Source organism: Sarcophilus harrisii, chromosome 2 (assembly GCF_902635505.1).
Source record: "Sarcophilus harrisii chromosome 2, mSarHar1.11, whole genome shotgun sequence".
NCBI classification, from domain to species: domain Eukaryota; kingdom Metazoa; phylum Chordata; class Mammalia; order Dasyuromorphia; family Dasyuridae; genus Sarcophilus; species Sarcophilus harrisii.
The window spans coordinates 209977175-209991566 of NC_045427.1; the positions used below are offsets into that span (position 1 = coordinate 209977175).

General features: G+C 35.0%; 1 long non-coding RNA gene across 1 annotated transcript in view; it reads left to right on the plus strand.

Moving 5' to 3' along the window:
- The window catches only part of LOC111718604, a 34311-nt gene extending 20336 nt beyond the window's left edge, over positions 1–13975 (plus strand). The window contains exons 3-4 of the long non-coding RNA XR_004231870.1: positions 521–636; positions 13850–13975. This is a non-coding gene — a long non-coding RNA (uncharacterized LOC111718604). The remainder of the gene's footprint in view (positions 1–520; positions 637–13849) is intronic.
- Positions 13976–14392: the final 417 nt, after the last annotated feature.

Here is a 14392-nt window from a genome sequence, read left to right on the forward strand (position 1 = left end):
TGGGAAGAACAGTTGTATACAAAAAGAGGCAAAAGACAGTACTGTATTTAAGGAGCTTACAATCTGATGGGCTGATAACAAGAAATCAAATATACACAAATAGACTGTATACATGATAAGCATAGGGAATGAACTGGAATTAAGAGGGATTAGGGAAGGCTTCATATAACAACATGGGGTTTGGTTGAGATTTAAAGGAAGTCAGGGAGAACAGTAGTCCCAGAGAAAGGATAGTGTTCCAGGAATGCAGGTCATCCAGAAAAAAAAAAAATCTGGAAGTCAAGAGGGAGAATGTCTTATTTGTGGAACAACAAGGAGGCCAGTATCACTAGGTCAAGTTTTCTAGGCCATTTTGCATTTTGCATTTTATCATAGGTCATAATTGCCAAAGAATTCATCACCAAATGATCACACTATTGATGATTAGGTTGGTTAACAGAAAGTAAATAGTTTGCCACTGGAGTCACATACAATCTGAAGCCCTTGAAGAATCTCCTGAAATTTGCTTGTGTTCTATTAGCCTAATCTTCCAGAACTCAAGGTCACCTGCCTGCCATGAAGATGCATTGGAGTCAACTGACTGCTTAATTCAGCATGACATTTATCAAGTACTCATCCTGCACAACTTTATACAAGGTGAAAAAGATTCTTAATTCAAATTGAATAACTAGGAGAATTTCTTTAGTCTGTTGGAAGGCTAATAGTTTCAATTTTTTTTTTTTTTTTTGTATATTCTTTGCTTTTGGCTGTGGCTGTACAGGGCCAAAGGGAAATCTTGCTAGCAAATGCAACCAGAATTGCCATATCCCTAGAGCTCTTTTGATGGTGTCTCTTCACATGAAACAGAATATGGAGAATTGTACTGGTATTTGTAATGAAATTGCCTTGAAGATACTTTGGAATATTCATCGATGTTCTTTAATTGGTTCTGGTCTGGTAACAACATCATGTCTTTGGTTTCAGATGCAAAAATGGAACTATGGCCACCTTCAGAAAACTTTGGTTGGTCTGGGACATGCTCTTTTGTTGAATTCCCTTAGCTGTTTCTGTTGGTTTGATTTCTTCACTGACATGCTATAAGAGGGGAAATCTTGGGCTTACTCTCCTTGCAGCCCTGTAAAATAAGCCTGAGTTTTTTGCCTCTGTTTATCCTTTCGTGTTTTGAGTGAAGGGACTGGGGATTCTGTCCTTGTGAATTTTGAAAAGTCAAGAGAGAAATCCTTCCTGTATCTCAGATTTCAGTGTCCTAGCATCCTGGCTAGGTGAGTTCAAATATAGGACAGAAAAGACTTTATTGGAACAGGCAACTAACACTGAAGGTTCATTCCTTCATCAGGACTGGCTGAATTCAAAAGACATTCAGGAATAGCCTAGTCTAGAAGTCACAGATCAAGTTTATCAGCATGAAGCATTCTCCCCATCAGCCAACTCTATAGCATTTTTCAGATTTGCACCAAAATGAACTTCTCAAGAAACACTTAATTCATCTCTGATTCTGAGAGCTTGAAATTCACCCAAGCTTCATATTTCAAATTCCTATAAAGGAAGAGGTTGGAATAGATGGTTAGGCATGTTTCTAGCTCTCTTACACTTAAAGTTCTAGGAGCAATGGATTGCACTTAATTACAGCTCACTTACATATGGTAGTTTATTTTATTTCATTTGTACCTCATAACTCTTTGAGGTAGGTGCTATTATAATTCTTTTCTGGGCTTGGGCTTACTCAGACCATTTCTCTGGCAGTTTAGAGCAGATATTAAAATAAAATGAGATACTTGTAGACAATAAACAGTTAACAAGATGAGCTTTTACTTACCTATCAAAGACGAAGGATATTCAACAAAGATATGAAGTAAGGACACTATAAGCAGATGGAGTGAATTTCTCCTGCCCATGAATTGAATGTGATGGTTCTTCCATCAAACAGAATTTGATAACAAAGTTCCCAAGTGGATGTTTGTATTCTACAAATGAGAAAGTGATGTCAACAGGGTGAGCATTTAGTCACCCAGGTCAATTAACTCTTGAGGGTGGTTTTAATTGACTTTAAGGAAAAACTGGCTTTACTTGAAGGGGACAGAGGGTTAACATATTGTTCCCACCATATACACCCATTTTACAGATAAGGATACTGAAGCTAATGAGAAGGTAAATGATTTGCCTCGTGTCATGTAGTAAGTGAGGGTTTGGGTCAGGCTTCAAACAATACAGATCTTCTTCATTCAAAGCTGTCTCTTATCATTAAATAGATGTAAGAAGTGTCTCACATCCCATTGCCAATAAATGTAACTACTAAGATGCTCTATGTCCTGATACTTTTATCTAGTAAGAATCAGTCATTGTTCAAAGAGAGAGTGCTTGAGTCATTAAATGAAAGCTGATGACTAACATTATAACTAAATACAACTTCAGACCCTACTTCCAGAGAAGTAGATTCTAACAACTGCTTTAAAGAAATACTTGGAGGAGCCAAATTCATGAGCTAGAACCAGAGTAGTAAAATGGAACTGAGATTAAGAGGGAATCTGACACTCCCCTTCCTCTAACCTTTGACCGTGTCATCAGGGAGTAACAAATAATATATCTTGGGAGGAACTGAGAAAGGACAAACTGGACATATTGAGGAGTTGCCTCTTTTGAGTCAGCTTCTAAACTCTATGGGGACATAAACCCTCAGAGCTAAGCTGAGAGCAACACTCACATAAGAAAAGGAATTAACACACTGAGAGAGAAGGACTTTAGAAACCAGATCTATGAATTGCTCTTTTGTAAAATGTGCCTTCTAAACATGAATTTATTTCCTTTGCACTTGTATATACTTGTAAAGGAGTGTTGCATAGACTTTTGGGAGAGATGTTTTTGTACTAAATTTTATTTTTATACTCTGTCAATAAAACCTTTTTTAAAAGCTAAATAACTCTGGATGTCTAATGGGAATGGACAGCACACCTGATGGGGAATCATGAGTATTAACATTAGACATAATCATGAACATTAACACTAAAAATCAACCCTACATCTTAAATGATATTAAAAAACTGAGGGAAAATAGATAACTATCTACCTTCTGTAGACCAGATTTATGAGTAGATGGAGAGTGAGCCCAGAGCAGGATGTTTGTTACAAGTTTATCACCATCAAGTCCTTTTTGATCATTAAAGCATTAAGATAATTGGGAGAAAATCAGTCAAGATGCATTTATTAAGTCCCTAATAATGCTAGGAACTGTGCTAAATACTGGGAACTGATCTATTAGAAGCTATTTCAACCCATTTAATGGTCTGTTTGCCAATGAAGGCTTTCCTCATCTCCTTTTCTCTCCAAATATGGGTTTTCAAGTAGCTTCTTCGATTACTTATATTCAGGCTAACCTTTCCAATAGTTTTGGTACCTCCCCATCATAATTTGTTTGATTTTTGCCAGTTCCATCAGTTTTTAAGTCTTTCAGGCTTCAGTGACTGATAACCAACTCAGGATGGGAGCCATCAGGGCTGTGAATGAGAAATCACTAATTTGGTATTATTGTTAGTGAAGAGTAGCCTAAATCCAATCAATGGGTACCCTTGTAAGTAGGGTTTTGCATGGGGGAGAAGAAACAGTTCTTTCCATTTTCTAGATAGGTAACTCCAGGTTATCTTCAGAGAGGTAGTTAAAGAAAATTTTAATAGCTCCAACAAAGGCAATCCATATGTGCCTCTCTCTGACTTTTTTTTTAGCCATAATTCTGCTAGCCTAATATCTACTAACTATGGATCAGAAAGGCAAGGCTTTATCTGGAATAATTTTAACAAGATGGCTGATGATGAGCTTTCCAGTTCTAAAATTCTTGTTGACTGTCTAGTACATGATCACAGGTTTAAATAGGAAGTGATCTTAGAGGCTATGGAATACAAATTCTCCAACTGGGAGTTTGGCTGGAAGACAATGAAACAGAATATGAAAGTCACTTGTCCAGGGTTGTGAAGACCGAGTTAGCACCCTGGATGCCTTAGAATCAGCCAGAGTCAGGATAAGCAAAAGTCCTTGGTCTTTATTCTTGGTCTTTAGGGGTAGAAGTGAACAGGATAGATGCAGGATCTCCACGACTTTTCTTCTCTTTGTCTACCGCCAAAGTGACCCTGCTTTATCTTATTCCACTCCCTAATCCTTCCCACAATTCTCTATATACACCAAAAGATTGAACCAGCACAGAATAGTGGGAAGGGCCATTTTCCAAGCATATGCTAATAGAGTATTGTGCAATCAGTAATTAGCCTTAAGTGCTTGGTTGTCCGACCTCAGTGCATCAACTCAGACTTTCAGCCCTTTACACAGGGTCATATAGAAAGTAAGTGTCCAAGGAACAATTTTATTTCATTTTATTATTTATTAAATAGTATTTTATTTTCCCCAGTTGCACATAAAGACAGTTTTCAACATTCTTTGTAAGATTTTGAGCTCCAAAATTTTCTCCCTTCCCTTCCTCTTCCTCAAAACAGCAAGCAATCTGATATAAATTGTACATATATAATCATATTAAACACATTTCCACATTAGTCATGTTGTGAAAGAAGACCAAGAACAAAAGGAAAAAACCAGGATAAAGAAAGAAACAAAAAAAAAGTGAAAATGATATGCTGTAATCCATATATTCAGTCTGCATTTTTCTTTCTCTAGATGTGGTCAATATTTTTCTTTCCAAGTCCCCAAGGAACAGTTTTAATCCACATCTTCTTGATTTAACTTCTATTCACTATACCATATTGCCTTTCATAGTAATAATCCTCACCATGTATTTTTATTTTTATTTTACTAGCATCCAATTTTTTTTAACGACTCCAGGTCATTACTTCCTATAAAATTTTTTTTAAAGGCCTTTTCTTCTCTTCTTCCTTCTTAATATCTCCTGTTTCTTCTATTATTCTATATTTCCTTCTTTCTTATGGCTACCAAAACCAAACTGCCAAAAACTACTTAGTTTAGAATGGGATAAGGGGAAGGAGAATGGTTCCCAATATAGAGTGTAGATATTGTATTAATCCATTGAATAATCTGAATTGGAAAAAAAGAAACTGTTCTAGAAACTTTCCAGGCCCTATCTTGGGGCTCTCTGAAATCCCAATGAGTGTTTTTCTTGTATCCTTCACAATATCCCTAATCCTAATGGGGCTCTCATGTCTTTTTCTTATAAAGATTTTTTTTAGAAGGAGAAATAACATGATTAGAAATACATTAAGAATTAATCTGGCAGCAGTGCGTAGGATGGCTTGGAGGAGGGAGAAATCATGGGTGAAGAAAGAACTCATTTCCTGTGAATAAGAACTTGGCAGGGAAGAAATTTGTTCTCACACAACAATTTAGATGACTAAAAAAGTCATTTCTGTCTGTCTGATTATAATCTTGAACTCTTCTAATACAAAACTCTACAAAGATCATTTGGCTGATCCTCAGAGTACATGGACAGTCTCAGTTCCAACCAGATCTCCCATTTTCATGCCTTTGTACAAGCTATTCCTCTGACTAAAATGAACTCCTTTCCATAAAGGGACAGTTATACTTTTGTCTTCATGATACCAACATCTAGGATAGGTACTGAATGTTGAAAGAAGAAAAATTGCTAATGTTAGAACAGCTGCAGGAATACAAGTACATTAATATGCTTTTGGTGAATCTCTTGATTGGTCTGGCTAGTATGGAAATCTACTTGAAAATATGCCTCCAAAATTTCTGAACTATGTATACTCTTTGACCTAGTGATAATACTATTAGCCCATGCCCCCCCAAAAATCAAAGAGGGAATGGATGCACATGTATAAAAATAGTCATAACATTATTTTCTATTGTGGCGAAGAATTGGAAACAGAGGGAGAAGGGTACCTATCAATGGCTAGATGAATTATATATTATGTATGTGACAAAATATCATTAGGCTATAAGACATGATGAAAGAAATAATAGTTTCAGAGAAAACTTGGATGACTCATATGAATTGAGACAGAGTAAAGTAAGCAAAACCAGGAAAACAATTCATATATTAACAACATTGTAAAGACAAAAAGTTTTAAAAGACTTGAGAATTCTGTTCAACTCAACCAATCACCATCCCAAATGATCAGTGATGAAGCATTTTACTCACTTCCTGAGAAAAAAATTATGGATTAATTTTTTTAATTTTAATTTTCAATTACAAATTCTCCCCCCTCCCTCCAGCCATTTCCCCCACTTATTGACAAGGCAAGAAATACATTATGCATATAAGGTTAGACAAAACATTTCTACATTATTCACATCATGATGGGGAGGGAAGGGAGAAAAGAAAGAAAACTGGAGAAAGGGGAAAAATGTGTTTCAATTTAAACTCAGGGTTCATCAGTTCTCTCTCTGTAGGATAATATTTTTCACCATGACTTCTTTGAAATTGTCATGAATCATCATATTGATCAGAGTAGCTAGCCTTTCACAGTTGATTATTGTTACAATATTCCTGTTACAGTGTACAATATTCTCCTGGTTCTGCTCACTTCACTTTGTATTAGCTCATATAAGACATAATTTTTGGACATGTTTAATGTGAGAATTTGTTTTTCTTGACTAATATTTGTTACAAGAGTTTTCTTTTTCTTTTCCATTGGGAGAAAAAGAAAATAGATTTTTGTTCCTTGGTGGGGGGAAATTAAATTTTAAAAAGATATAAATACATCTTTATTGATTAATTAATTGGAAATGGGGATTCACTTATTTGTTGTTGTTTGTGTGGCATACACTCTAAAGACCCTTCCCAAATTTAAATGTATGATCCTAAACCTATGTCTCCATTATCTTCTTTATAGAGATTACCTACAGAATGAAAGCATAGATTAGGTCAGCAGATGTATGCCCAGTAATAGCTGCTAAAAGTTTGTCTTGAATTTTGTAGAACTCAAAGGCATGTATTAAGGCCAAATTAATTTATTAATTCACTCTTTCCTTTGTTTCCTTTTGTTTATTCCTTCGTTAAGCACTAACACATGGGATATAAAGATAAATAAGATATTCCTAGACCTCAAATGAAATAATGTTAGTGAAAATATTTTGAAAGGTCTCTAGCACTGGGGCATATTTGATAATTTAAGTATATCCAGGGATCATTAAAGTTCAGCTCCAAACCAGAAGGCCTATATAGTTCTGAAAAGAGGGGGAAGGCCACTGAAGTACTAAAAGCAAAGAGACTATCTTGAAGACAAACAACAAACAGAAAAATGGAAGTTAGCCTTAATAGTTCCCTATGTGCCCAAGAGCTCCCCTACCTTTAAAATTCACCATCTAATGACAAAAATAATTTTGGACTTTCTGGAGTATCCTGTCTTTTTTCTTTCAAAAATAACAATCATTTGCTCTTTCTTCTCCTACCCTCAATTCTCAGCGTCCAGAAAATTCTTGGTCAAAAATTTAGATTTAGAATGTGATTCTAGAACATCCTTGGCTAAGTGGAAGACAGAGTAAACTCAAAGGGCAATTTTAGTCATTATTGTGTTATTTTTTATTAATATTTTCATGCAGTTCCTTTTAAATTTTTCGTTTTTATGAACGTGATAAATATAAACAAATATGAACTTTCTCCTAATGAAAGAAAAGAAAAGGAGAACTGTTTATGAAGCCATGAATCTCTATTAGATAAAGTTGGTTTTGTTTTGTTTTTCAAAGCACATGTCAAATATAACATGGTGATTTCAATACACCGTTCTTGTTTGTATTATCACATGATATAGATGTGATACACACATGTACATGCGTACATGTGCATATACAAACACACATACACATACATATAATCACTGCTGTGACACCTCCTGATCACCAGAGGTCAGTGCACAATCAATCCAGAGGACATCCTCCTTTTAAGCTGCATCAACAACCAACATTTCTGTAATTTCTTCTCTTTTCTGAGGTTGTTCTCAACTTCTGCTAGGACACTGTGTTAGTTGTGGTCATTAGTTACACCCCTTCTGTAGCTCTCCTAGAGAATTATTGACGACGGTGTTGATTTACTTGGAACAAACATTATTTAAAATCTATTTCCCACTTTGCAAAATGTTTAGAAGGTGTCAAAAAGGAGGAAGGTGAAAAGTTAGAGATCATTTTAAGTGAAGATTCTCAAAAGTACTTTTGTGCAAAAAAAAAAAAAATTCTGGAAGGACAGATGAGTCAAAATATCAAAGAAATAGACAAGGAGAGTAGAATAAATATTTCTGTACTCAAAGGGATCTCTGAGCTCATTTATATCAATATTTCCTTCAATTCATTCATGCCAGCCTATTTTGTGAAACCCATATTTTCATCACAAGACCAACATTCTGGGAATCTTCCCCAATTGCTCTTTGACAGTGTCGTTGCTTGGCATAGTGTTTGGCACATAATAACTGTTTCCTACTAGATTGTAAGCTCCTTGAGGTCAGGGACTGGTTTTTTTTTTGTCTCTTTGTTCATCCCCAGTGCTTATCACAGTATCTGGCATATGGTACTTGCTTCAGATTGATAAATGGTTGTTGATTGATCGACATCTTGAGAATAACAATGTAGTTCGTGGCCTGTTCGTTGCATATTCATAATTCTGGATAGTTACCCAATTCATCTTTTTCTGTCCATATATTTCTTTGTAGTCATCCTTTTTCAATCCCTTTACCCATGTTATTCCTTATATTGCAGCCTATTCAAGCTGACCACTGGCTTCTCTATTATACTGGGTGATACATTTAAATTTTTCAGAAATTGTGGTATTTATTCATTGACTGCCATAAAACAATGCTGGAAAGACACGGGTACCAGCAAACTGGATACATGTCTTAGAGAGAAGTTTGGGTTATTAGAAGGAATTTTATAATTTTCCAATGGTAATCCAATTTACTTTCTCCTTCTTTTTCAATTTTGAGCCATGTAAAATAATTATACTGATGGATAAACTCCATAGGTTGGCCATTTAATTGCATGTTATAGTTTTATAGTCTTTTGGTCATAGTTTCAAATTGCTCTCTAGAACTGTTGGATCACTGCACAACTCCACTAACGTTGCATTAATGTTCCAATTTTCCTAAACCCTCTCCAAAATTTATGATTTTCCTTTTTTGCCATATTATCCAATCTGATTGGTATGAGGAGGTACCTCAAAGTTGTTTTAATTTGCATTTCTCTAATCAATGGAAATTTAGAACCAAATGTCTCCATTTTAAAAAATAGCAAGGAAAAGATAGATAATAGGACAGTAAGTTTGACTTTTATTCCTGGGAAAATTCTAGAATAGATTATTAAGCAACTGGTTAGTTAATACATTTTTAAATCATGATTATAAAGAACTTGAATGACTTCATTCTAGACAGGTCATTTCAGACAAACTTTATTTTCTTTTTTGCACTGATAGACAAGGAGCATGCTATTCTAGCTTTTAGCAAAGCATATCACAGAACTTTTCTGAAAATGACACAGGTGAAGTTTAGTTCCTAGCTATACAACAACAACTAGAAGAATGCTGGTATTAATTTTTTTAATTCTTTTTTTTTTTAAGAGGGAGAGTCTGTAGCAGGTTACCAATGATGTTACTGTGATAGAGCCTGTTCAATTAAGACTTCATTAGAATGTTGAGAACTATCTTTGCATATATTTTGAAAATAAAAAGTTATTATTTAAAAAAAGAAAAAAGAGAAAAATATTGTCAATATGAAATGACAGTCTGGAAGGGATAGAGATTCTTGGGATATTTCACTACAGATAAGAAACAGAAAAAATCAGTAAAAATAATTTTATTAACTATTTAAAAAAAAAAACACTAGAAGCAGCTGGCAGTATAGTTGATAGAGAACTAGGCTTCAAGTCAAGAAGACCTGTGTTCAAATGTGACTTCAGAAACTTGCTGTGTGATGCAGGGTGAATCACTTAACATTCATTTTCCTCAGTTTCCTCATTTGTGAAAATGAAGACAATAATAGCACCTACTATGCAAGATAATGAGGATTAAATGAGATAATATTTGAAAAAAGTACTTAACATTTTGATTGACAAATAGTGTGCTATATAAATGTTTATTCCCTTCCCCTAAAATGCTGTCATTTATGGTGTTGAGTAACTGAAATGTAATTGGAGTATAAGGCAAGAAAAAAGGGTGACAGAGCCAGAGAAAAACATTGAAGACAGCATTTATAATAGAAATTACTGACTGGCAAGAATAAGCTGAAGGAAGCGAAAAGAAGAAATGATTTTATACTCTGATGAGTCCATAGTTTCCTAACTATGAGACCGAAAGAAGCTGCAACATAATCGAATGGCCATAACTACTCCCTGGTTTCAGAAAAGAGTCTTCATCCTATCCCTAGGTTTTCACAATGTTGGTTCAGGGATGAAATCTTTATTTCTTCAGTAGTAAATGAGATTGTTTTGGTGCTAATTGTTTTAGTTCCAATTAAATTCCTTGCTTTTAAAAAGGCATGTTTTTTGACATGTTCTGCCATTAAAATATTTGCATTTTTAACATCTTGGAGGTTATCATCTCTAGGATAGGAGTCCAAGCTATTGTGATCAAATTATTCCTTCAGTGACCCCAGTAATTTGTCAAAAATTCAGATGGAGAGGAAAATAGGCTAAACATATAATACGAAATTTGAAACCTGAGTAAACAACTGACCACTATTGCTGCCCTACTAGCTCCTCAGAGGATAGCTATGGTCAGACAACTTTCTTGTAGAAAAATCAGGAGGCCCTCAACTTGTATTTTCATAAGGAGACTCCAGAGAAATCATATAGGATGTGAGTTAATTAGATGTAGCACCAGTAGTCAAATATTGTCTTTCTGATAAAGAAAAGAGGTAATTAAAAAAAAAAAAAGTGATGCCTTTGTAGGCTCTAGAGGGAAAGTTTACAGGCAATACAAAGTATTATTAGAAATGGCACTGGAGATATGAATTGCTCACAGCACTACATGTAAGGAATGTAGAATGTTTCAGCCAGACTTGAGTTAAGTGATGATTAAAAGCTGTTGAAAATTGGAGGCACAAATTTGTGCCCAGTTAGTGATAAAAAAAAAAATCCAAATCATCTCTTAAAATTCAATATGTAAAAATAGGTAATTTTTTCTTAGACACTATTATACTGTATCACTACTTTAATAAATAAACTATGTGTATGTATACACATGTGCATATATATGTAATGTGTATAGATACACATGTGTATATTAATCGATACATGTGCATGTATCTATTTGTATATGTATGTGTGTAGAGAAAAACATTGATTATGAGAGTATATGCTTTTTAATTTCACTCTAAGTTATATATGCTTAGAGAAGAGTTGAATGAGAATTGCTTGGTCTGTGTTTTGTAAATCAAGGTATCACAATTTATTCAGTGTCAGCTGTTAATCTAATATAGTGGGAAGACAAATGGGAATTAGAGCTAAAAGATTTGATGAAAGCCTCAGGTTCATCCCTTCAGGAGAGTTAGTGTGGTGTCATGGAAAATACTTTGGTTCCAAATCTAATTGAAATTAGCTGTGTGAATTTGGACAAGTCACTGCTTTTCTTTGAGTTTTCTTTTAGGTTTTTAAAATGAGTGGGTTAGATTTGGTGACCTCTGAACTCTTTCAGCTGTAACACTAAATGATTCTAATGTGTTCATTGACAGACTTCCTCTCCTCCCTCTTATTGTCTCTCCAAGGCTAGCTGACATATAGAAGACTCTAAAATTTGGAAAGTGCATTATATACCTTATTTCAACCTCAAGGAACATCTGGGAGGTAATTTCCATTGAGTTATCATTGACCCCATATCACAAATGAGGTCTCAAGCTCAGAGCTAGAAAAGAAATCAGAGGCCACCCATTCATTTTTACAAATGAGAAAACTGAGGCTCTGCCAGAGAGCCTCAATATTGTATAATTAGGAAGTTTAAGGAACAGGATTTGAATGACAGCTCCTCCTGACTTCAATTCCAGAAGTCTTTCTAGTACATTGTGCTGCCACTTAATATTAACTATTAATATTATTAACTAATATTAACAATGACTAATAATATAAACTAATTGTGTTATAATATATTATATTAATATAATACATTATAATTATATAATATGATATACTATATTAATAATTTTAACTATTAAGAAAGATTCTAATTAGTTTATTTGACAAGAATCATTGCGGTATATTGGATAAAGTGTTGACCTGGGAGTCAGAGAAACCTGGGATTAGGTTGAGCTTCTGACATATAAAAACTTTATGACCCTGAGAAAGGCATTCAATCTCATTTTATGACAAGTGAGTATGTCAGGCCATTGATTGACTGTAGTTTATTCCTGGTATATATCCTGATGAAAGGGGCAAAGAGAAAGAGCTGGTTTAAAAGAAAAAGGCAGGACAAACTGATTCCAATTGAGTCACAATGTGCCTGGAAACTCTGTGAAGATAAATTTCAGAATAGGTATCAATCTTTACTGGTAAATGGTTTTTTATCACTTAGAGTTCCCTATGCCACTGAAACTTCAGGTCCAATACTCTCCAAAATAGATTTATAGGTAGAAAAGAATGAAAACTTCGCTTTGGTTAAAACTATAAATTTAGGTGCAAAATAAATATGTCTACCAAGGCCTATTGCCTAGTCCCTGTGTTTTTTGAAACTTTCACAAATAAGTATAGCAAATAATAATAGCTAATATGCAGATAAATGCTTTGAGATAGGATTCTTAATAATCCTGGGAATTATCATTCCCATTATACAGATGGGAAAACTGGGGCTGAGAGACATTAGACCAGAGTCACACAGCTGGTCAGTCTTTTTTCCTGTGTTGGAAACACAATTCAATTGGAATTAGTCTGTTCCAGTCTTTGTCTTTTAAACCAGCTTTTTCTTCCCCCTCTTTCCCCAGGATGGTCACCAAAAGTAAACACAGTTAATCAATGGTCTGATATACTCACCTGTCATAAATCATTACACACAGCACAAAGCACAGGATATCAGCAAAGCCAGGACACACTGAGGTGTTTAAAGCTGTGTCTACAACTGGCAGCAGGAAGTTTGGAACTTCCAATTCTGGATCCCAGCCTTGCTCTTTAACCTTAAGTCAGTCACTTCCTCTCTTGGGTCCCCAGTTTTGCTAACTGCCTAAATGGGAACGGAACATGACCTATTTCACAAGCTCATGGTGAGAACCCATTTAAACTAGGAAATTGTTTGCATCCTTTTATAGCTGCTGGATAGAATGAGATGGAACTTATCACGTCCCCTACCAAACTCTTCATATTTCCCCAAACCTGGTCCTTCTGACTTTCTTATTAGTAGCTTCTGCCTTCACTATCCTCCCCTCCTAGGCTGGAGACTCATGGTTCTTCATGCTCACTCCTCAGTCAACTAATTAATAAGTTTTGTCAGTTCTGCCTAACTAATAATTTTTCCCCTCCATTCTCACTGCCATGACTTTAATTTAATCTTTTCTTCCATTCACAGTCTTACCATCTTCCATTTTATCACCTTACTTGCATTCTTGCTGCAATCTTACCAAATCCTATTCATTCTCCTTACATGTCAGTTTAATCCTCCTAAAAAAATATTCTGTGTCACCCCCCCAGGCAGAATTAAATAGAGACATTGCAGACCTTTTAATTGGACATTCAAGACTTTTTATTTAAACTATTTATGAATCACCCTTTTCCATCTCTGTATGTTGGTCATGCTATTTCTGGACCTTGAATGCTTTCCTCTCTCACCTTGATTTATTAAAATTCTACCTTGTCTTTTAAAATCTTGTTGATTGATGAAATGTCATCTCCTCTATGAAACCTTTGCTGAACCCTTCTTTCATAAAGTGCCTTTCATTCCTCTGATCTATCTTCTCTCTCTGTTCCTTTTCAGGTCACCTTATTCATACCTATCTCATGCACAGGGATACTGCGTGGTAGAGTGGGATAGAATGCTAGAATTGGAATCAGGAAGATTCATCTTTCTGAGTTCAAATCCAGCCTCAGACACTTGACCTTGGACAAGTCGCTCAACCCTGTTTGCTTCAGTACCTCATCTGTAAAATGAGCTGGAGAAGGAAATGGCAAATCATTTCAGTATTTTTGCCAAGAAAACAAAAATAAATGGGGTCATGAACCCCAAATGAACAACAAAAATCTCATAGCATATTCTAATGGGTTTTTAATTCCTTGAAAATAGACATTTAATATTTAATATCTCCTGCAGTGCCTAGCATAGTGCTTAGTGCAAAATTAGGGGCCTAATAAATGTTGGTTGAATTGAAAATTGAGTTTTTTCTTGAATTCTTATTACCTGTATCTTATCCTCTTTATCAGATTAAGTTCCATCAACAGTAGAGACTGGACCTTATTTAAATTTTTCATCTTATCACCTAGAATAGTGCTTTGCACAGAGTAGGTGTTTAATGTTTGTTAC